General features: G+C 40.1%; 1 protein-coding gene across 3 annotated transcripts in view; it reads right to left on the reverse strand.

Moving 5' to 3' along the window:
* pde4ba (phosphodiesterase 4B, cAMP-specific a) overlaps positions 1 to 22,238 on the reverse strand; it is a 97,806-nt gene that overhangs the window by 72,076 nt on the left and 3,492 nt on the right. Inside the window, exon 1 of one of the 3 annotated variants that reach the window (XM_029500934.1) lies at positions 12,191 to 12,279. The exons of the other annotated variants lie outside the window; for them this stretch is intronic. The gene's annotated coding sequence lies outside the window, so the exon portion shown is untranslated. Of the gene's footprint in view, positions 1 to 12,190; positions 12,280 to 22,238 lie in introns of those variants that run through there. 3 annotated transcript variants of the gene reach the window in all.

A 22,238-nucleotide genomic window follows, 5' to 3' on the forward strand; every position in this document is an offset into this window, starting at 1 on the left:
ATTCATATTCAAGTTGACTATTAGAGATTTCTTTTTTAAGTTATTGCTGAATCAGTGTGTATTTTAGAAGAAAAATGACTTCACTGTGTTAAGAGTTCTGTCACACACAAAAATTTTTAATGGTTAACTTTTTCATTTATATTTTTAGTATTCATCTGGAGGAATAAATGTATTTCCTAAGCCCTTTTAAATATCTGAGCAATTTGAGGAGTGAATGAAATCAATATTCAAGAGGTAATACACACTGATGTGGAAATTGGCTGCTTTCTTCACAGTTAGGGTATAATTCATGTTATGAGACTCTCCTCCTCTTACCACTGTCAAGTCAGTTAACGAAAGGAAAAATGATTTATAAAAAAAAAAAAAAAAAAAAAGCTACTGCTCAGCTTGCTGGCACTACCACTGCTGCTACAAATGCATGTCACGGCCAACCATCACCCGGGCATCGACCTGTGGGCTCTGTTTGTTCATGGCTCCCAACAGGGGGCCGCATTGATCTTCCTCCGCTCCCATTTTAGCTGTCTTTAGATTATGTTTGGCAGAGAGCAACATGAAACCTTTAGTCTCAATCTATTTTTTACTTCTTTGCAAATGAACGTTTTCTTAGTCGATATACAAAATGGTTGAGGGAATGTGCAACATATTAAGAAAACATATAAAGATAGATGAGTGCTGTTTCTTGGAGGCGATGCAGCTAAAAAAAAAAGCAAAACAAACAACTATTACAGTTCAATATTAGGGTTAAATCTTATTATTAGTAGAGAGATTATATTCCAGAGTTTGTCTCCTGTAGTGGAAGATCACTTGATCAGCCATTAAATACACACCAATGCACAAAACTAATACCACAAAGACCACCACAGTTGTCACCACAACTAGGTAACAGCATACAATTGAATTGAGTTGTCTTTGAGGCCCAGTCCGGGTTTGCCTCACCAAATATATACCATCTCGGCATGTGTGTGTTTGTGTGTTCATGTGCAGGTCTTCACACATTAGACATCAAGGAACTTTTTGTGCTCAACCATCTGTGCCTATGTAAGTCACTGCACACATGGCAATGTGTGTGCATCTATCAACGTGTGGCAGCGTGACGTAGTTACCAGCAAACATTACTGTGTGGTTGCCATGGCTGACAGTCTCAACAAAGCCAAGCTTCAAATAGCTTCCCATATCTCCTTCCTATCTCGTCTCCCCCTTTTTTTCCTTGAATGTCACTCTTTCTCCCCGTTATTGCTTTCCCTCTCTTAGGCATTCGGTCTACCTCTGTTCTACTTTTCCACCTGCCTTTCTTTTGTCAGCCCCCCCCCCAAATAAATAAATAAAAAGATCTAGTTTTCCCTCCTGCATTAAATGCTACACTATTTCTGTCTGTCTGTTTGGCCATTGTGTGCAGCTATACTTACCTGTGCCTATCTTTGTCTGTGACTGCGATGGATTTCCACCAGGGAGCTTTGCCTATTTTTTGAGTTTGAATCCAACAAATAATAATAAAATGGACCGCCTGGGATTTTGGATCGACCGTCTCCACTCTTTGAGATTTTGTTTATTCTGTCTGAACTAAATGGCACAACACAACAATATGGCACATAAACCTACTCTGCCATCTCCACATAATCCAAGTCAAATCCTGTTTTTGCTCTTTTACGACTCTCTATACCCATCCAGCCATCCAGCAGTCCTTTCGCCCATCTATCTATACACCCATCCATCCATTGTCTTAGTTGGAACTAGTTCCAGTATGTCTTTTAAGGCTATCATACAAACAACACATTCACACTTACATTCATATTTGCAGGCGATAAAGAGGTTTGATGATCTGCTGCAGTCTTACCACCAGCAAGCTGCCGGAGGCTGAGTGGTGCGATACTCTAATAACTGAAACACAGCCTCTTGCTTGTCTTTTAGAAATCTGGAACCACTGTGATAGCAAAACCTGCAACACGCTCAATTACTTCTCGTTTCAGCTATTGGCAGTGAGGCACACCTCTCAAAACGCCAAGACAAAAACTGCAGTGCTGTCCTCCTGAAATCTGCCTTCTCCTTCAGGAGTCCCCTGTGGTCCTTCAGTGTCCACTTGGGTTGCCACCACAGCAGGGGCCAATCACCTCCTAGCCACAATTACAAACTGCAAAATGCTCAATAGAAGCTTTATACTTTCAAAAGCTCTTGCAAGATGCAGAAACATCCTCCAGAGTTGAAGATCTTATATATACTGTCTGGTATATTGTACTTTCTGGTTTATGAAATTGCTTGGCACAAACAGGTAGAGAGGTAACACACAGATTACTGTGTTTTTGGATTATTATATTACTATTGTGTTACTATTGTGATCAACTGTGGTCTCCAGTTAAGAATGCAGCCCAGTGAAGATCCAGACAAAGATAACATTGGTGGAGGACGTCCTTGCTGGAGAGCACTGAAAGAAGAACATGGACAGAGGGCAGGCATTGATGCCACCTGACAGCTCTTGGAAAGGTTCAGATTAATAAAACATTTGCAGTAGTATACAAAGTGATTACAATCACTCTATTGTGAATATTTCTTTATATTTTTATAAGCAGTTAGAGAGTTTCCAGACCCAGTGGTTTGAGTAGTGACTCTACATTCCAGAGGGGGGGATCCAAAAGTTCCACGCTGCAGGTTTGAACTCGTCTAGGCATGAGGACACATTAGAAACCAACGGGCTATGGCCGAGCAGAAAGCCAGGCTCCCCTTGAGGTGCCAGATTATCCTGTGTCATGGGCCTGTGGCATCACTGTTAACACTTCCTCCTTCCAACAGGGGCCTTTCTTTCTGCACAGCCATTGTGTAGATTGGTCCCACAGAGCCTTTAAGGTATGAAAGTAGACACATTTCCACCCCCTGCATGTGCATGCACATTTAGGCAAACACTCACACACACTGTGTTGTCTGCAACCTGAGTCTTGGAATCAGATTCCAACACACACACACACACACACACACACACACACACACACATACACACACACACAGGCCTCACAATAAGTCTGAGAAGCATTGACAGAGAGCCACATAATTTATATGACACCAACACCACATGGGAGCAGATTCGAAGGAAACCTGCGTCATACTGGTTCACAAATGACAGAGAACAGTGGGTCTTTTAGCAGCATCAGCACACAGGAGAACAGGCCTCCTTTCTCCTCTACGCCCCATCCTCTGCCCCACTTATCCTCCGCCTCTCCATTTCTCATACTCATCGGGTGCTCCTCTGCTCTTCTCCTGGCTTCTTTCTGTCACTCACTCATCTCACTTTACCCTCCAGGATTTCTCCTGCTGGATTATTTAGGGTGAGTGCTTGCTGGTGGTGGAACTTTGCAGTGCAGTCGGGCAGAGGACAGGTGCCACTAGCAGCCAAAAGTTAGCAGTTATAGATTCAGAAACCTTCAACGATTGATCAAATAAGAAATATTACTGTTTTCTCATAATGCAGCATGACATACAAAATTCCCAACCATGTGGCAAATCAGCATTTAGACTTAATCATCCAGAAGAAAAAGGCAGCTTGTTATGTAGGCGCTGATGGAAAAATAATTTGAGAAGAGTAACAAAGGACAATGAAAACAATAAGATGAAATGAGATAATGAGTCGATAAAAAAAACAAAACAACAAAGCTTCAAACAAACAGAGAGACTAAACGCAGAACACACTGTAAGTTATGTAGGAGATCAAAGTGATGTTGGGACCAAAACAGGAACACCATAAGCAGGCGTACTACACACTGTCTTCTTAAACTCATGCAGTTGAGTCACTCACTGCAGAGCGACTGCAGAGCTGAACCACCTCTGGTCTGCCCTGCATTCATTTCACAGGACTGGCCCTGATAAATTATCAACAAGCACAGTCACAGTCACCACTCTGGCACTGACACTGCTGCCTAACCAGTTCAAATTCATATACATGCGGGCATATGCTAATGCACCACACTGCATCAGCCGACCGCACAGCTGAATGGGGCAGATTTCTAAACTCATTCCAAAGGTTCGCACCTAGTCGTCAAGGACTGCTTTGGTCTTGTTTCCTTTCAGAGTAACAGAACATCAACACGGACAGAATAACTGTCTCAGACTAATACTGACCAGGTTTCAATTGCATTCACACTAATTAATTCTAGTGGTGGTGTCGTTTCGATTTATACTAAAATAGCTTTTCAAACTGTCCATTTGTGTGTGATACACTCCGAAGCTATTTCAAAGCACAGCAACAGGAGTAGAAGATTAAAAGATTCATATCAATCATGATCTGCTTTTGAAACACCATGTCCATTTGACGATGCCATGGGCTCTGATGAATTCTCCCAACACACAGCCACACCACCTGTGGTGGCATTTAGTTTAGCACAAGAACAGCCACGCGACGAGACGGAAGTTATGCACCTAAATTCCATAAAGCAGTGCGATCTCAGGCAGACTCCCGTAAACAAAAAGTTATTTAAATGGCTATGACTGTGGAACTGCTCTGTTCTCTGTAGCGCCTAAGCTTTAGTGAGCCAGAGAGATAAAACAGATCTAAATTAACAACCCAAACAACTGAACTTCTGCCATGGGACTCATGGTGTGTGAGACTGTCAACACTGTTAATTAATAACCACATAACTCCAGTGCCAATACCTTCCATGCCTAAACAATACAAATCAAATGCTGTTCACCAATTGTGTGTTCCACTTGAGAAGAGAGAAGAGACACAGTCACAGAAGAAAATGACAGAATCATGACTGCTCACTCGTTTGTCACTCTCTCGTAAGAGTTCATGGCGCAGTTCGTTCACAGTTTGAAATTTCTCACGTGAGCGGACAGAGCTTAGGTTACAGCTTGACTGTCCAGCATGGCAAAGCAATGTCAGCAGGGCTGCATTGTATCTGGTGGTGATTTATGTACAAACAAATTAACACTCAGACACAGAAGAAACAAACAAACCTCACATCTCTGTGCAAACTGTCTGAACACTAAAGTTCATACATCAGCCACACCGGCATCTAATATGAAACTAAATATCTCTTTTAAAGCGAAACTCCCGTCCGTGATTCTTAAATGGTACACAATAATTAGTTTAATTGTGTGTTCATGGGTAGCAATAGGTTCTATTGATTTATTAAAAAAAAAAAAAAACTGAACAAAAAGGACTGCAAACTTAGTTCCACGTTTTAAAAAAAATGAACTATGAATGTGACCTAGTTCATTTTTATCAGTATGAACTGAACTTTGAGCTGGTTCTTTTAAAGTATGAGCTGGCACAACACTGCTCTCACCATCATAGTCATCAGGGTGTAGGCAGAGTCCTACCACTGAGTGTTCCTCTCCTCACTATGATTACTCCATATTGATTCCATATTAGTTTGGATATTAGTTTAGTTTTCCTGTGAGATGGAATCATCCAGTAGTTCTAAATGCAGCTGTTTTAAAACCACATCCAACCTGTGTGAGATCAATATCAATTATTTAAAGCTAGCACGGACTCATTTAGAAGCATATTTATACAGCATTTAAGAAGTTATGTCTTCATATGAAGTGGCATATTCAGAATACATTGCATGAGTCATTGCTACTGCAAATGACTGGCAGGTTTCTGAAGAGTTCATATTAATCAGAAAAGGCGGAGAGTCATCTCCACGATGGCGATGGAACAGAAGGAACATGGGCACCAGCACAGATGGCCTTTCTGTCTGCCATCTTCAAAGCTCACAAGATCCTCTTACATACTGTATTTTCTGGTATTTTTAAAGTAGAAATGTTTTTCCATCAACAAAGACAAAAAGCACGAGACAAGTTGAGCATCAGATAACCCCTCTGGGATATATTTAGGTGATGAAATGACAAGAGCAAACAAGAAAGTAATTAAAAGCAGATCTCTTTTCGTCTTCTCTCTGGCAGGAAGTGGATTTTTTTTCTTCATGTGACAGGATTATTTACCCAAAGAGCTTCAGAGCAGCATTTCCAGCTGTTCACAGCATTAGACACAAAGTCTTTGTTTCTTATTATGTCTTTCATTGTGCTTTGTCTGCTGTGCTTTAGATCAGCTCTTCAGAGGTTGGAAATCAGTGTTTAGTGTTTACTTCTTTTCACGTGCAGTGGGTTAGACAATGTTAAATGAAGTTTCATCTTGAGAAAGTCAGTTTAAGATGAAGACTTTTTGCCGGGGCTAAACACAAATCATCTAACGCATCATCACTGTCATCTTCACCATCATCTTCATCGTCCTCAAATTATTACTTTCATTGTCACCATTAGCCATCATTAGACCATTATGCCTGTTCAGAGTCACTGGCATTCATCATGTGAATCCTCATTTTCATCATCCCCCAACAGTCACTGCATGTTGATGAGCAAAATGTGTTGAAAGAATGCTGGCAGGGGCTCGGTGCTGTGCAGCGACTGCCAACAGGCAGGGCAGCACTCCACGGGGAGGCTTTTTGGGCGACACCCACTTCACACAGGTTCTGAGCAGACAGATCATCGTTAAACACACGGCAGAACAACATGCATGCACACACTTTTTGCTGCACATGTGGACAGTGGCCGACTAGATGGTGACGTTTGGGATCCTTCATGGGTAGATGGGAGAGATACGTTACAATAATATTTTACCTTAGAAAGAATTTCAAGAAAAGACTGAACTGTATGATTTGTGGACTCTTTCCCTTGCCACTAACAAAATAACCCCCCCCCCCCCCCCCCCCAGGAGGGTCAAAATATTTACAGATATCCTCTCCTGATACAGAGTTGTTTACAGCTCTGGAAAAGGATGTTTGCGCATGGCTGAAGTGGAGCAGAGAGGGAGTAAACACTGATATACAAGTAAATTACTCCAGTGATCCATTAGTAAGTAGTTTCTTTTCCAGTGGCTGGAAAAGAAACTAAATCATTTTCTTTTTTGTTAATGCCGTCGTCATGCTTTTCATGCCTGTACTATAAGAAGTAAGTGCCAGAGAGGCCGACAGGAAGCAGGAGATAGAAAAGGGAGTGACCTGCAGCAGTAGAAGTTTAATTGAACCCAGGACGACTTATATGACAATCTGATAATAAGTTCTATATTTCCCTCAGATATGTACATGAATAAATATAAATGCTTTCCAACCAAACTTTTTAACAAATTATCATCATTTCCTCAGATGATTTATCCAGTTTTAGATCATTTATGCAGATGTGAAAAAATTAGACATAAAACTTTAAAGATTTTGCTTCAAATAGCCAACTGTGATGGGTCATTCTGTTGTGATCCAATTACCTCGTTGCTGTGGAAACAGTAACTAAGGCTCTTTTGTTTGGATTTGAGGAACAAAGGCCAAACAAGCAGATAATGCAATTTCCTCTGATTATCTAAGAGTCAGAACATTGGTATTACGGGGGGACAGGAAATTATGTTTGTGTGTACGCGCGCGTGCACACGTGTGAGTGAGTGTGCGGCTTTGTCAAGAAAATTAATAACTTTGCAGGCAGACATGTCTGTGTTTGTCCAATCCAATCCAATTAATTTTCGATTAGCCTCCTGGATTTGTATCAGCAAGTTTGTAAATTTATTTTCCTCTTGATTGGCAGTACAGCTACCCAGCAAGTTTGTTGGTTGGTGTTAATGCACATTCACTTTCTCTGGAGGTGACATCATATATATTAGGAGTAAACTTAGGATACACACCTCCTTCAACTAAATATAATCAAATTATGTGTAAACCATCAAAAGAAATTTATTAACACATTCGTATTGAACATTTCTGTGGAAAAAATGAATCATCACGACTAAGCCCCGTCTCCTCAGCTAGTTTTACACAGTGATTTGCAACACACTACCACAAGAAACAGAGGAATGATTCAGATGATTGACTGGTTGTAGCTTGAGCTCAGCTCAGTGTTTGTGCAACGACAGGCTCAAGATTTGTTGGGAGTTTGGTTGAGATTTTCAGGATTTGCTCTTCCAACTCTGAAGCATCCTCACTTCAATGTTAGACAATTCCTCTATGTACTGGAGCTACATGATCCATGAGCCTGACTGTTTGTTTGTAATATCACAATAGATATATATGATCGATGTGGAACAAGAATGGAGTCACGCTATGAAAACAGACGGATACTTGCTCTGATTCATGATCTGAGGTATAAAAACAGACCTCCACATTTTTGAACTAAGAATAATACAATTTTTATTATAGACAGCTATTGCTGCATTTACAAGACAAATGTTCCTAAAACAAAAAGTGTCAAAACAGTGGGCAAGGCTAAGGCCAGCTGATTAGCATGTTTATTTTGGTAGAATAAAATAAGTGACGGAAATAGAAACAGCTTGCAAGACATTTGCAAGCAGAGGAATTAAATTTGATTCTGAACATATATTCTAAACTGGTGATTAAACAGCTGCACTTCCATATATTAGCTACAGCAGAGCTCAGTGACTGAAGTTCAGTTGTCATCACTTCTGCACCACAATGGTTGGTTGAAATTGCTTGGGGACATATTGTCAATTATTGTGGGGAGCAACAGGCCATGGGAACTTCTGTGCCTTCACATCAGTAATCATTAATCCAAAAGGACCCACAGTGCTGTTATGCTAGCAAAATGTTCTTGATATAAAACTTACCAAGGTATTAGAATCTGCCACACACTCACACACACTGAAGAGGTATGGCATTATATTGCTGGACATTATATCCAGTGAGGTAATACAGTAAGACAGGAATTTTAATTTAGGTACTTGTATGTCACTTGAATATTTCCATTTTATGCTTCTTTATACTTTGGCACTTACCCAATTTAAATTATTAATATAAAATATAAATAAATTATTATGCTGTATCACACTGAAGCTAGCCAACAGCAAATAAAATAGTCAAAATTTCCCTTTTACCAGCTGCACAGACACAATGACAACATCCCAACTGATTCTGTTTCCCAGGCAAACACAAAAACACTCAGACATGACGTTTGTCACAAGTGACACACTATGTCGCTTAATGATTTCCCCAAGGGGCCAGATGGTCACAAAAATGTCTGCGAACATAAATGGACCTATTAGTTCCCTCACCTTCCCCCTCATTATTCTCCACTCTAACTCCCCAGGGACAGCCAGAGTGTTTAGTGTTTGAAGGTGTTTTGAATTGTGTAACAAAGTCTCCTTATGTGACCAATCAGGACCAGCCCTGTCTGATTGTACACCTCACACATTGGTGTTGTTCTGTCTATGATTGCTGCTTATTTTGTCTCCCTTCATATCCTGGCAGGCTAGAGTTGGCATCCAGTTCAGTCCATTCATGTGTTTAAGACATCTTTACATTCTCACGCTCATCGTTAGATAATCGCCTTTCACATGGATTCTTTTGCTTAGTTGTATGTTTTATGTTGTACCGCACATCACTGACCTGAGCTGTCCATTTCATATATATAGTAACTGGAACATATATAAAATATATTATTTATGAAGGCAAAGAAATTGATAATGACAATAATGTTTATACCGTATGCATGAAATACAAATCAATATTCACATATAAAAGGTGGCATTAAAAGTAATAAACCATTAGAGATTATATAATTGTTATATAATTGAAATTGTAACGTTAAAACTTATTTTCTTTTATTAATGCATCCCGCCCCTCATTATAAAAATGAAAAATATTCATTTGCAAAAATCTATGGAAGAACAATATGGAAGGATCACATCAGATCAAAGTACTGAAATATCCTGCTCATAGGAAAGTGACTCAATCTTAATTTTATTTATTTGATAAGTTCACACCTAGTTAAAGCTCCTCACATAACCTTATCTTAAGTACTTAGCACAAATTGACACAAGTAATTACAGAAAATATGGAAATGCACCCAGAATACCTTACAAACGGTTTGTCACACAGCAAATACAGACAAACCATTAATCCTTTCAAACGGCACAACAGCATAGAGGATACTTGAATGAGTGTGTACGTTTATGTACCGAACACTCCTTAGCAATCTGTATTTGTAGTGAAACTGTGAAATATATGATTTCTATTTATTATGTAAACAGGACACTCGCTTTTAAGCAACAGCTGGCTAATGTGCTGCTTGCATCTATTATGCTTATACCAATCCATGTGAATGTCATTTGTTTACATAAAGGGCTGCACAAAGAGCCATAAAATAAATGTCAATTCTAAAGATTTGATTTAAATGACAAAGGTTCTAGTGAATTTGAAAAGAATGTTAACTGTGGACAGAATATTAAAATGCATAGAAAATATGGCGGTAAACTCAAGTTTAGAATTTATTTTGATAATAAGAAGCTTTTTATCATAAAAATTTCTGGATATAAGGGACGCAAACGTTGATCAGTAAACTGAAAAAGTTTATGTGAAATGTGAAATGTCAATAAGCGAAATAAGGCAACATAATAATAATAAAAAAGAAAACCAAAAATTGTCTAATTTGCAAATGGAATTCATACATTTTTGAAAACTGTGCAGTGAGTAAATACTTTTTGTAGGCCTCCGCTGTCATAATGCAAAAAGTAAAGTGTAAAGTATATTAAAACAAAACCAAAAAACAGAAAAATGCACATTGAAAGAAGCAGGGTTGAGGGCTAAGAAAAACAATTATGAGAAACAATACGACATGCTACTAATTGTGTTATTGCTGATGGACAGAATGCTGGCATTGTGATTTTGATGAAAAACTGTGTTTGCACGCTTTTCACTTTAATCTGTTAGACCTCAATAACATATCTGTGTCCAAATTAGCGCTGATTATGAAAGACAAAAAAAATCCCATCAACATCACCATCATACCTCTCAGAAAGCGATTATACACTTCATTGCATGGGTCAATTGGATTCCTTTCTATAATGATCCAGATTAATAGCCTGTACATCACATACACACCATACTATCTGAATCCCAGGTCGGGTGTTTTCATTGTCTGTTCGCTGGCTTAGCCCGTCGGCACTCGATGCACGGTCATTAACGGGCAGTAAATGACGTCGTAGTGTCCCACACACAACCTTAGCATATCCTCTGTTGGTTCCACAAGTAGTTTTTATTTGGTGATGCAATTTTAGTTTTACTAGATTTCAATAAATGACCCTTCATCATACATATCGTACACAAAATGATGTACTGGACTGTACGGGACTGCCAAGGAAAGCACAAGCTAACTATGAATAGGTAAAGGCCTTTTTTTTTTTTTTTTTTTTCTTTCCCCCTCAAGTAGTTCAAGTAGACACTCCATTCTCATGAGTGGCATCAAAAGCAGTGGATAATTTGCAAAGCAAATCATGGCAAAGCAAGCCAATTCCTCCCATTGGGCACGGGCACGTGTGCACGTGTGTTTAGTTCATGTTCCTCATTTATTAAAAGAGAAAAAGCGTTTTAATGTTTGAGCACTGATGATGTGTGATTCGCTGACACAGTAAATATAAGGAATGAACATATTTGCATTTTTCTTCTTTTGATTTTCCAAAAACATGCACAGTTGATTGGGTCACAGCTATAAACCTATGTTATTGAAATGAAATATTTAGGCTTTCTATCATTGCAAACCCACAACCCATGTGCAGTATACGTCCTAAATTGGATGTCAGCGGGCTAAACACGGATTATATATCCTATTTTATATATAGGATGCAGTTTTGTGGGGATTATATCACATTGAAGCAAATTTTTTAAGGTTAATTCAGAGCTAACAGAGGGAAAACACAGCAAGATTACATGAAATGTCCTCTTAGCTCCACTGCAAAGTCACAGTCACATTTTCAATGCGTTTGAAAATGTCAATGTTTCTGAAAGTCTCTCAGGGTATGAGTGACATCCCAAAAAAAAAAAAAACAAGGGGAAACATAGACAGGCATTTATCAGTGAAATCCTCCCACATAATCATGCTAGCGGGCTTGTTCCAAATGGAAGTTTTTTTGTTTTTTTTTTTGGAAATCTGGTGGTACATCAGTGGCGTAGTGCATAACGTGCGCACACCATGAAAAGGATGCTAAAAGGTTCTCACTGGCGATGATGGTTAAGTTCCAGCTGGTGTCATTTGCTCTCTCGCTCCCATTTCCTGTCATTGTTTGAGCTGTCCTAGCCAGAAAGCCTACAAAAATGTAATCTCTGAATCAGATATTGTTTTGTTTTGTTGAACTTGAGGTTTGGGAAATTTCAAATTTGGTTTTACTTCCTCTACAGCATGTGCGTTTGTGCTGGCAATCAGAAATTACCTTGTGAGGATGAGTGAATATTGTACACAGCATGCATCTGAGGGAGAACAGAACAAAAAAATAAATCAGACGTTTCCTTTGAATTAGTCATGACTACAACGCAGTCTGCACTCTGCTGCCACGGACACATGGACGGCAGTTGAATAAAGAGGGAGTCAACCGCAAGAAAATACCAGGCTGGGAAAAAATACTGTCGGGAGCAATGTGCATGACAAGAAGTGACAGGAGGAGGAGGCAGAAGGTCATTAGGAGATAAGAGAGGGAAAAGAAGATAAAGATGGATTCACTTATGCCAATAAACTGTGACAGGATGAACACACAGGGACACAAACACAACAGGGTTCTGTACTGGAGACATCAAATACACAAAAGAGAAATCACATTAGAAAGCATACACACACAATGGGCAATTGTTTCACGACAGTCGTGACACAAATGAATTTGGGATGTATTTACTTTTTGGCATTTCAAAAGTGGAGCAAAGCAATCAGTGCGCCAGGTGCGTGGTTCAAAAGGGTTGCAGTGAGTCCAGCCTCAGCACGAGCACAGTGCAGCAGTTTTTCCTGATCTGATGTCTACATATATGGTGAAACCACTTTCAGTCTTCAGCTCATTCAAAAAGCATAGTGGACACAGTGGAAGATGCAGGCGGTGTTTAGTTGTGAGATGTGGAGCTACATCTACTAAATCAAAGAACTGAATACATTTTGGGTCCTCTTCAACATTATACACAATTTTGCTTAACTTAGACCTCTGAGCCTCATTTGTGGACAATTTTCTCTGTCATCTTGTTGTTGTTGCCAAAGCAAATTACAGTGATCGACTTCCACCAACACACATACCAAATAAAAGCTGGAGGTAAAATTTTGGCTACCGAAGTCAACAAAATTGAGAGGAAACTTTCGTTGTTCTCCATGGATTTCATTTATGCATACACCACAGTGCTTGTATTCATTTCTATTGTCCACTGCTTTGTCGTTTGATCAGTGTTTCACAGCTTGACCGTGGTCCTGCACAATTGACCCTCAAATGCCAGGCTCACTGGTTCATGGAATAATTTGAAAGGCTGCATATGAGAACAGAAACAAAGGATGGGAGGATGCGTGAAAGATGTGACATTAATGAGCTAATGGGTATTCTAACAAGGCAAGAAGACGGAGATAAGGTCTGACGCACATAAACACATGCAGAGAGGAAAACGATAGAACAGAACAGAGTCAGGCAAAAGTTCCTGAAAAGAATTTACAGAGTTACTTCAGTCTAACTAATAACTCAACATTTATTGCAGCTTAAGGAATGATTCACTTCCAATTTAAGGCTGCAAAAGATTCTCTTAGCATGCATACAGTATCACTGTTAGCTTGTCCAATTTTTTTCCTCATAGTTTTTTCCTAATGGACATTTAAAACAATAGTGTCTGCATCCTCTGCAAAAACATTATGGCTTTTCTAGGCCGGATTGTCTGAAATATAATATATTGTCTGAATATTATGGCTGGAGTATATATATATACACTCCAGCCAGCCACTTGTCGTGCCGATTACATTTTTGGTGATGGTTTTGGCCTTTTGTGTGTGTGATCACCTTACCCAAAATAACTACTCTATGAAGTTACAAATAAATTTTTTAAATCTACATTTTCCTCCCTAGCATCACTCTATGAACACTTCTTTGTGTGTGTTTGTCTCCATGGACCGTATACCTCTATAAGAGTGTATGACATGCATTCATGTGAGTATTTCCACTGCACCATCTGGAATGTTTTCCTGTACGTAGTCTCTCCCACATGCAGTGGCATGTGGGAGAGTTATGATGTTCCCATCAAAGCCTACAGTAGACAGAAAGGACCCTTGCTGGCGCTACTGATCTGGCCTCACCCATCCACACAGTCCACAGATCCACTTTAGAGATCTCTGGCTAAAAGTTTGACGATTCTTTATAGTGCTTCATTATAGACTGGTCTGTTTGGTGGAATTGGCTGTGCAGAATCAACCGTATCTCTGTATATTCAGTTTCAAACGATCAGTGAACTGACTGCAAGGCTCCCTGCCAACTGCACATTTTTTCATCTGTTGGTATTGGATAGACCCATGTGGCACAGTGGTTAGCGCCCACAATAAGAAGGTTGCAGGTTCGGTTCCCAGCCTGTCGCCTTTCTGTGTGGAGTTTGCATGTTCTCCCCGTGTCTGTGTGTGTTTCCTCCCACCGACACATCATGTTGGTCTCTGTCTGTCTGTGTGTTGGCCCTGTGATGGATTGGTGGCCTGTCTAGGGAGACCCCGCCCTGACCCAGAGTGAGCTGGGATTGGCTCCAGCACCCCCCGCGACCTGGAAATAGAAACGCGGCAGGAGATGGATGGAGATGATTTGTCCTTCCTCAGACCATTGAGGCTGATAATTTTGGTGATAACACAATTTTATATGTTTTCCACTGTGAACAAAAGCCAAATGTTAGCAGGTCATTTTTGCAAGACATTTCTTTCAGAATGACATAATGATATCAGGGTGGTGCCAGAGGAAAAGTCACTATCTCCAGACTCACTGCAATTAATGTTATGGACACTATGAACATCTAGACAAATTTTTAACACAGTCCATTGATATAGCAGTTGAGCCTTTTTTTTTTTTTAAGAAATAAACAGAAATAAATTATTACAAGGAATATATGCTGTGCATGTTTCATTAGTGTCTTCCCTTTCCTTTCTTTTTTCTAATTTCAATCTTTCTTCTTTTCGTTTTTTGTAAAATTCATTTTTTTTATAGAAGTAGATTAAAAAAGGCTCAGAAAATGCACAGCCTTCATCTTTGTGTCTCCCCTTGTTGTATTTACGATGAACCAGATCTGTGAATGTGTAATTTATTGCTGCTATTTTTAGTAAAGCAAATATTATTCCAGGAGCTTGCCAGACTTCTTTTTGTAGCCTAGAAAAGTGGGAGCTGTAATTTATGTTCACATGAATCCTCCCACAGTCCAATAAATTTATATTAGCTTGACTCTATTGTGGATGGGTGGGGATGCTGTTTGTCTCTACATCTCAGCCCTGTGACAGACTGGTCATTATTCCAGTGTGTACCCAGGTGGTGAAGATGGGAGGATGGATGTTTGGCTTAGCAACAGTACAAAAATCTAAACAAAATGATTTCAAATTGTTGTGTTCTCATAGAGAATGGTGCAGCACATAGATACATGATTGCTCAATTTGATATTCTCTGTCCTTCCTCTATTACCAGAAAAAGAAAAAAGAAAAAAAAATAAATAAATAAAAATCACACGAAGCTGCAGTGGTTAGAAGACAGCTAACCATTCCAGTCCCTCATGTTCTCAGGGCACCAGGGTCATTAAAGAAGTTAGATGAGTATATGAAAAGGCCTCTCACAGTTTGCATGTGTATAAATCAATGTGACACTAACTAAACAAGCACTGCTGGAGAGCCGGGATAATGAACAGAGATGGACTGGAGGCAAACTGGGTCTTAATCGTTAGACAGACACGATGGAGAGTGGGAGGGGAGAGGGCAGTTTGAAAACAACATGAAAGGAAGACAGAATCTAGGCAGATGTGTTAGACAGATCAGACTGGGGCTGTTATTGTTTCTCAACATTTAATTCTAATAAAAACCTTTTAGGGTATAGACAGCTTCGAACAGTGTTTAGAATACGTCCAACATGCCATCTGGTGTCATGGGAGTTAACAGCCAGTAACAGTCCGTTACTGTGTAAGGAGTCTTTTGCTTCTGCTGGCTGTGAAAAACATGCTTCACGACACAGAAATTCAGAGGCAGCAGAATTTTCCAGCCGTTCCCAACTGACACATGAATATCGCCACAAATGATTCTCTGCAGAGACTAAAAGTTTAGGATCTGTCAGGAGCAAATTTGAGACTAGGGTGATTCCATAGCCACTAGGTGCAAAATATGCACCAGAGACAGATACAGCATGAGAGAGCGTGCCAATATTTCAAAGCCAACATGCCGACATGAATACAAAAATTGATCACATACACAGACACATATCAGATCCCTGCAGATTGGCCAAACAGACAAATGGTTAGTTGGCCGCTAATAAACTGCTCCGAAATTGTCTCTCTCCTATTTGTGGTCATCTGACAAAACTGGTTTGATGCAAACGGTAACATACACAAAAATAAAGCAGCTAAATGTGTAGGTGAATAGCATATGCTCTAAAGTATTTCCAGGAGTTTGGTGAAAAAAAAACAACAAAAAAAAACAAACCAAAGTTCTTGTCGTAAACTCAGAGATACTGTAAATGATTTGCATATTTCATTATTCCAACCAAAACGACCACAGTAAGAATGTATAAAATCCAATACATGTATTATTTCCTAACACACTCAAACAACTCAAACAACTAAAACTAAACCATTCTGCATCTCTACGTGGCTAATTTCATTCACACCGATGCCCATGCAAACATGCACAAACATGCAGAGCTTCTCCCACTGCCTATCAGAACATGTGTGGGCGATGGGTTCCCCGTAGGCCAGTGGTGACAATGAGTGAAGTAGACAGAGCACATGTACACGGACAGAAATCACAGGCACAAACAGACATAACGAGCAGAAATGTGCGAATGTATGAAAAAAATCTTGATTGTCTTCCAGCAGCACAAAGAAACTCATTGTACAGGATTGTTGTGATTCGGACCAGGTACAAAGGAGCAAGATAGTTAACAGAATTGTTAACTAGAGTTGAAATTCAGTTCATCTCCTGTCCAAATCATGTAATTAACAATCTGATCTGGAATTCCTTAAAAGCAAATGATTCCCCTCAAATAGTATTGTGTTACAGATTTCTTGTTTCAGACAGTCTATCCTTGGGATTGTAACTCAATTTTTGAGCTGCATGTTTTCATAGCAAAGGCCCGAGGTGCAAACCCCAACTACAACGCAAACCAGTGGTACTCTTGTGCCAGTCGCAACCCTGGATAAGTGTGGAGGTTTGGGACAGCAAAGGCATCAGATGTAAAAAAATGCTCGTACTGACCCCGAATACAGAAAAGCGTAAAGAAGAACAAGAAGAAAAAAAAAAGGGGGGGGGGGGGGGGGGGGGGGGGGGGGGGGGGTGAAGAATTGTCAAATGCCTGCCCACCCAGCACTTTTTTCCCCAAGCTATGGGATTGCTGTTACAAGTGTGACTTTATCAAAAGGATTACCACCACACACACACACTCAGGAATAAACAACTTAAAACCTTCAAGATTTCAACTAGTAAGGTAATTTACCTTGACGGAAGTCAAAGAAAAAAAAATGAAAAAATAAAAAATAAAAGGACATAGTCAACAAGCACAATTGTATACAGTTATAGATCTGAACACCATCAATGTCTAATTTTTCACAACTTCTATACACTGTCTAAAAAAATTATCAAACGAAGGGCGCAATGTAACACCTCAGAATTATTTATTAATTTTGTATTTCTTTCTACAAATTTAACAGGATGATCACGAATCAGAAACAACTTTCTATAGTTTCTGCAACAAATTCAGTTCCCTCCTGCAGCTAGTTTGCATTCATTTCACAAGATAAAGCAGAGCGCAGCTCCGCCTCGCTTCCGCGCCATTGCACATTGTCACCTCAGAAAAAATGATGTTGCCACAATTCTTTCCAGTCAGTATGACAGACAGCAATCTACTGTAGTGCCGAGTAATCCCCACTTCTTTTCTTCTGTTTAGAGCAGGCAGAAAGGGAAAAAAGCAAAAAAAGAAATTTTTTTTTTTTTTTTTTTATGCTCATACAAATGGAGCTTCAGACTGCATGTTATTAATAAATGCTAATGGGCCCAGAGAAACATGTAAAGCTGCTTCTTCCACATACAGTCACAATCCCATACACATTTCACCCATGTGTTTTATTTAACAAGAAGAGAAGGAGGTAGCTGTTGATGGCAAAATCCAGTTATAGTTCTTTTGTAGCCGCCCTGAGTAGAATAGTATGAAGAAATGCATGATCCATACACATTTAAGACCATGGCATAAATTACATTACAAATCACTTGACAGGATGGCAAGAGAGAGCTAGCGAATGGGGTTGTAGAAAGACAAGCATGTGGAGGAATAGGGGAAAGAGGAAAAGGAAAGAGCACCTAATGTGATGAAGACAAATAGGTTTTCTAACATTCTCTGAGTGTTCGTGTTTAAGGCCACATGTTTTCCAGAAACCCCCAGGCAGCTGGCAGCATGTCTGCATTGGAAACGAATGTGGATTCATGTAATACATAAACTAATGGCTGTGCAGCTGTCAGATAAATCTATCTCTATATCGAAACATATTGAATAAAGATAATTTAGCCAAGTATTTCATATTAAGATAAATGACTCCCTGTAATGTGAAAAGGCTGCTGAGAATCCCATTGCAGTAAGCGTTTTCAGATTTTTTTGTTAGTTTATTTTTGTGAATATTTAGAAAAGGAAAAAAAAAAAAGGTAGGGGGTTGACATTCTTTAAAAATGAGAAAAGAGGAACTCTCTATTCACTTTACGCATAATGCCAACTTAGAAAAGATATGTACATTAGAAAAAAGCTGTGAGGATAGTGTGTAAGGCTGGATAGGGTCCTGGTAGGCTCTCCCAAGGCAAGTTGGTCTCAGGCAAGGGGCCAGAAGAACAACGGTTCAAAAATCCCCTATATTTCCAAAGCAAGAGCTGTGTGCGGATACTCGGCAGCAAGTCCAACTTGTTTCCAGGCTGTGCCTTGTGTCCAATTCTGTTTGTGATATTCATGGACACAATTTCAAGGTGCAGCTGTGGTGAGGAGGGGTTGCAGGTCAGTAGCTGAAGGGTCACATCATTGCTCTTTGCTGATGATGTGGTCCTTTACCATCAGACTTAGATCCATAACGCTCACTGGATTGGTTTGCAGCTGAGTGTGAAGCAGCAGGAATGAGGAGCAACGCCTCTAAACCTGAGGCCATGGCTCTCAGTAAGAAACCGATGGATTGCTGACTCCAGTTGGGGAATGAGTCCTTGCCCCAAGTAAAGGGGTTCAATTATCTCGAGGTTCACGAGTGAAGGAACTCTGGAGCGTGAGATTGACCGGAGAAGCAGGGCTGTTGGCGCAGCGCTGCATTTGCTGTACTGCACTGTTGTCACGAAAAGGGAGCTGAACCAGAAGGCAAAGCTCTTGATCACTCTTCGTTCCTACCCTCACCTATGGTCAAATGCAAGTGGCCGAAATGGATTTGCACCACAGGGCGGCTGGGATCTCGCTTAGAGATATGGTGAGAAGCTCAGTCATCCAGGATTGATAGGAGTAGAGCCGCAGCTCCTTTCTGTGGAAAGGAGCCTTTTGATGTGGTTGGGGTTAGATAGAGATGCCACCAGGGTGTTCAACTGGGAGGAGAGCTCGGGGCAGACCCAGGACCAGGTGCAGAGATTATATACTGTATATCCTCACTAGCCTGGAGCACCTCAAGATCCCCCAGTCAGAGTTAGCCGAGGTTGCCGGGGAAAAAGAAGCCTGCCTACATCCAGGGCAAGTATTGTAATTATCATCCAGTTATGAAATGAACATGAATGATCTGAGATATTAATAAGCCAAGTGTGTTACCCACTGCAGCGTGGAAAAAGAGGTGTGAAACCTGTCACCTGTCGCAGGATTTCATCACTTTAAACCCAAATCCCAGCTGAGAAATTCATGCCCAAAAATGTTCACATGCACAGACATGTACACACATTCATAGCACTGAGCACTCTACTCCCATTTGCCCATCCATAATAGTTAACTTTCAGCTTGGCTGGTTCAGTACAGGGAGACAGAAGACAGCTATGGAGGGTGCTGAACCAAGTTATGCAGTATAAAAGAATAAAATGGAAGGAGACAGCAGTTGATTTCAGAGGTCTGCACCACCACTGAAGGAGTGATGCACGCTTGTAAGGAGGTAGATTTATTATTATTATTATTATTATTTGCATACAAGTAACTCATTTGAGACTCATTTGAGAGATGTTACGGACAGTTGTTTATTCCTTCCTATCACATATGACGGTTTCCACTTTCACAAGCCTCACAGCATGATGAAAACAAACTATCCCTTTCCCACCACCATCTGATGTGAACAAATTCAACTGGTAGCTGTTTTCATGATGGATAAGAGTCACCTTGAAGCTTCCCTCATCAAATAACAGCAGCTCTTTTCTTGCCTCTAATCCATGCATTGCATAACATAGTGGGCCCTCCCTTCAGTTCTAGTATAATGCCTAAATGCTGGAAAGAAAAACTCTGGGGATGGGGGATGGGGAGATAAAATGATGCCAAAAAGATGGATATCAAGATTAATACAAGAACATATGACTTCATTATTTACTTTTTAGAGACTATAATCTATAATCTTGTCTAATGACACTTTCAGTCCTTCAGACTTTCAACTTCTTCATGGAAAGGTGTGAAATAAATAGCATCATCGTGTGATATTGCCATACTGTATATTTATATATTTATTATATTTATGTGGAGCTTGTGTTGTGCGGACATCCATCGGTTCATGGGGGTTGGGAACCAAAAAGGTTAAGAACAACCAGGTTACATAATGAGCCGAACACTCCCTCCCCATCATTGCAGTCATTTAAAACAAGGACTGATTTGAAAAACGCACACGCACACAAATATCACCCAGGTACACAGGCAGAGGTACACTTGATTAAAACACAGGACAAAAGAATGTGCTGAATGTGATTTTATCCTATTATGCAATTGTTGTAATTCATTTGATAATGTCTAGCTTTACATTTCTAACTACCACAGAAAAAACTAATGAATAATTTGGGCACATTTAAACGCTTTTTGCAGATATCAAACAAATGCTTCCGAAAATCTGTTCTTGGCACAAATTTGGTTCATAAGGGCAAAACCTAGTGGCCTAGTGGCCAAGATTCCAACACAGTTGCAGAACATTATGCAATCAGTGGACATACACACACACACACACACACGCACATAAAAAGTGAAGGCCCTGTTGAAAATGGAGAAAAGTCTTTACACACAAGAGATGAAAGTGCTGCGGATGATGCACATCTATAATAAAGTATCAAAATGATAGCATGATTGATGCTTGAGCCATTTGCTTTGTGATGAAAAGATTTCTGTTTTGTGTCTTTGTCTCCCTGTCTCTTACTCAAGTGAGCAGTTGGCGTAAACACATTGGCTGCAGCCAGACAATTATCATGTCAAGCCTTCTCTGATTCACACAAAGATGACTTTGGGTGAGTCACAGAGCCAAGTGGAGAAAGGCGCAAATCAATACCAGACAGAGTTGGATGAACTAGTATCCCAAGATGGACATTTAGCCTGACATTAAAGCTGAAGTAAATAGCCCTCCATCTCCAGTGAAGGCTATTTATTTGTGCCAGGGCTGACTCCACTGTGTTAAATAAGCATTTCTGTTTATCAGTTTCCTTCTGCATTTTATCGCCTCCACTTCATCCATCCTTTTAACCTTCCTAGGGTTACCCCCTCCCCTAAACGCATCTGATGAACATCGGCATACAGGAGAAGGCAAAGTTCAACACAGTCCTGTTTCCTGACGCAGCTGTGGCCAAAAACAGCCTTAAGTGCTTAACACTTCACAGATATGTAGGTGTGATAATCCTTGGTCTGTTATGTAACGTTTAACAGTTAAACGCAGAACATTTATTTGAAAGATTTAATCCCCGTCAACATTTTGTCAGTCTGTTTTTTCTGTTTTCCCTCCTCTCCCTTATTCCCACTCCCATGGCAGTCGTTTGCTTCTGTCCAGTCTTGCCCTCGCCCCCTTAATGTGCTTTATGTGTGAGTGGAAAACTGAAGAGCCATCAAACATTTACATCTTGTGGTGCTTCGGAGTGCGGAGAAAGGCAGTGGGGAGAGACAGAGAGGGAAAAGGATATGATGCCTATAAAAGAGGACAAAAAAAGGAGGCAGTCATATAAAGAAAGATGCCAACAGTAAGACTGAAACTGTCTGAACAGACACACACAAACAAAGAGAGTGTAAAAGGCAGAGAGAGACGAGAGAACAGCTGAGCTGCTCAAACAAAAGGATCATTGTCTGAGTGCCA

This window comes from Echeneis naucrates, chromosome 4 (assembly GCF_900963305.1).
Source record: "Echeneis naucrates chromosome 4, fEcheNa1.1, whole genome shotgun sequence".
Lineage (NCBI taxonomy): Eukaryota > Metazoa > Chordata > Actinopteri > Carangiformes > Echeneidae > Echeneis > Echeneis naucrates.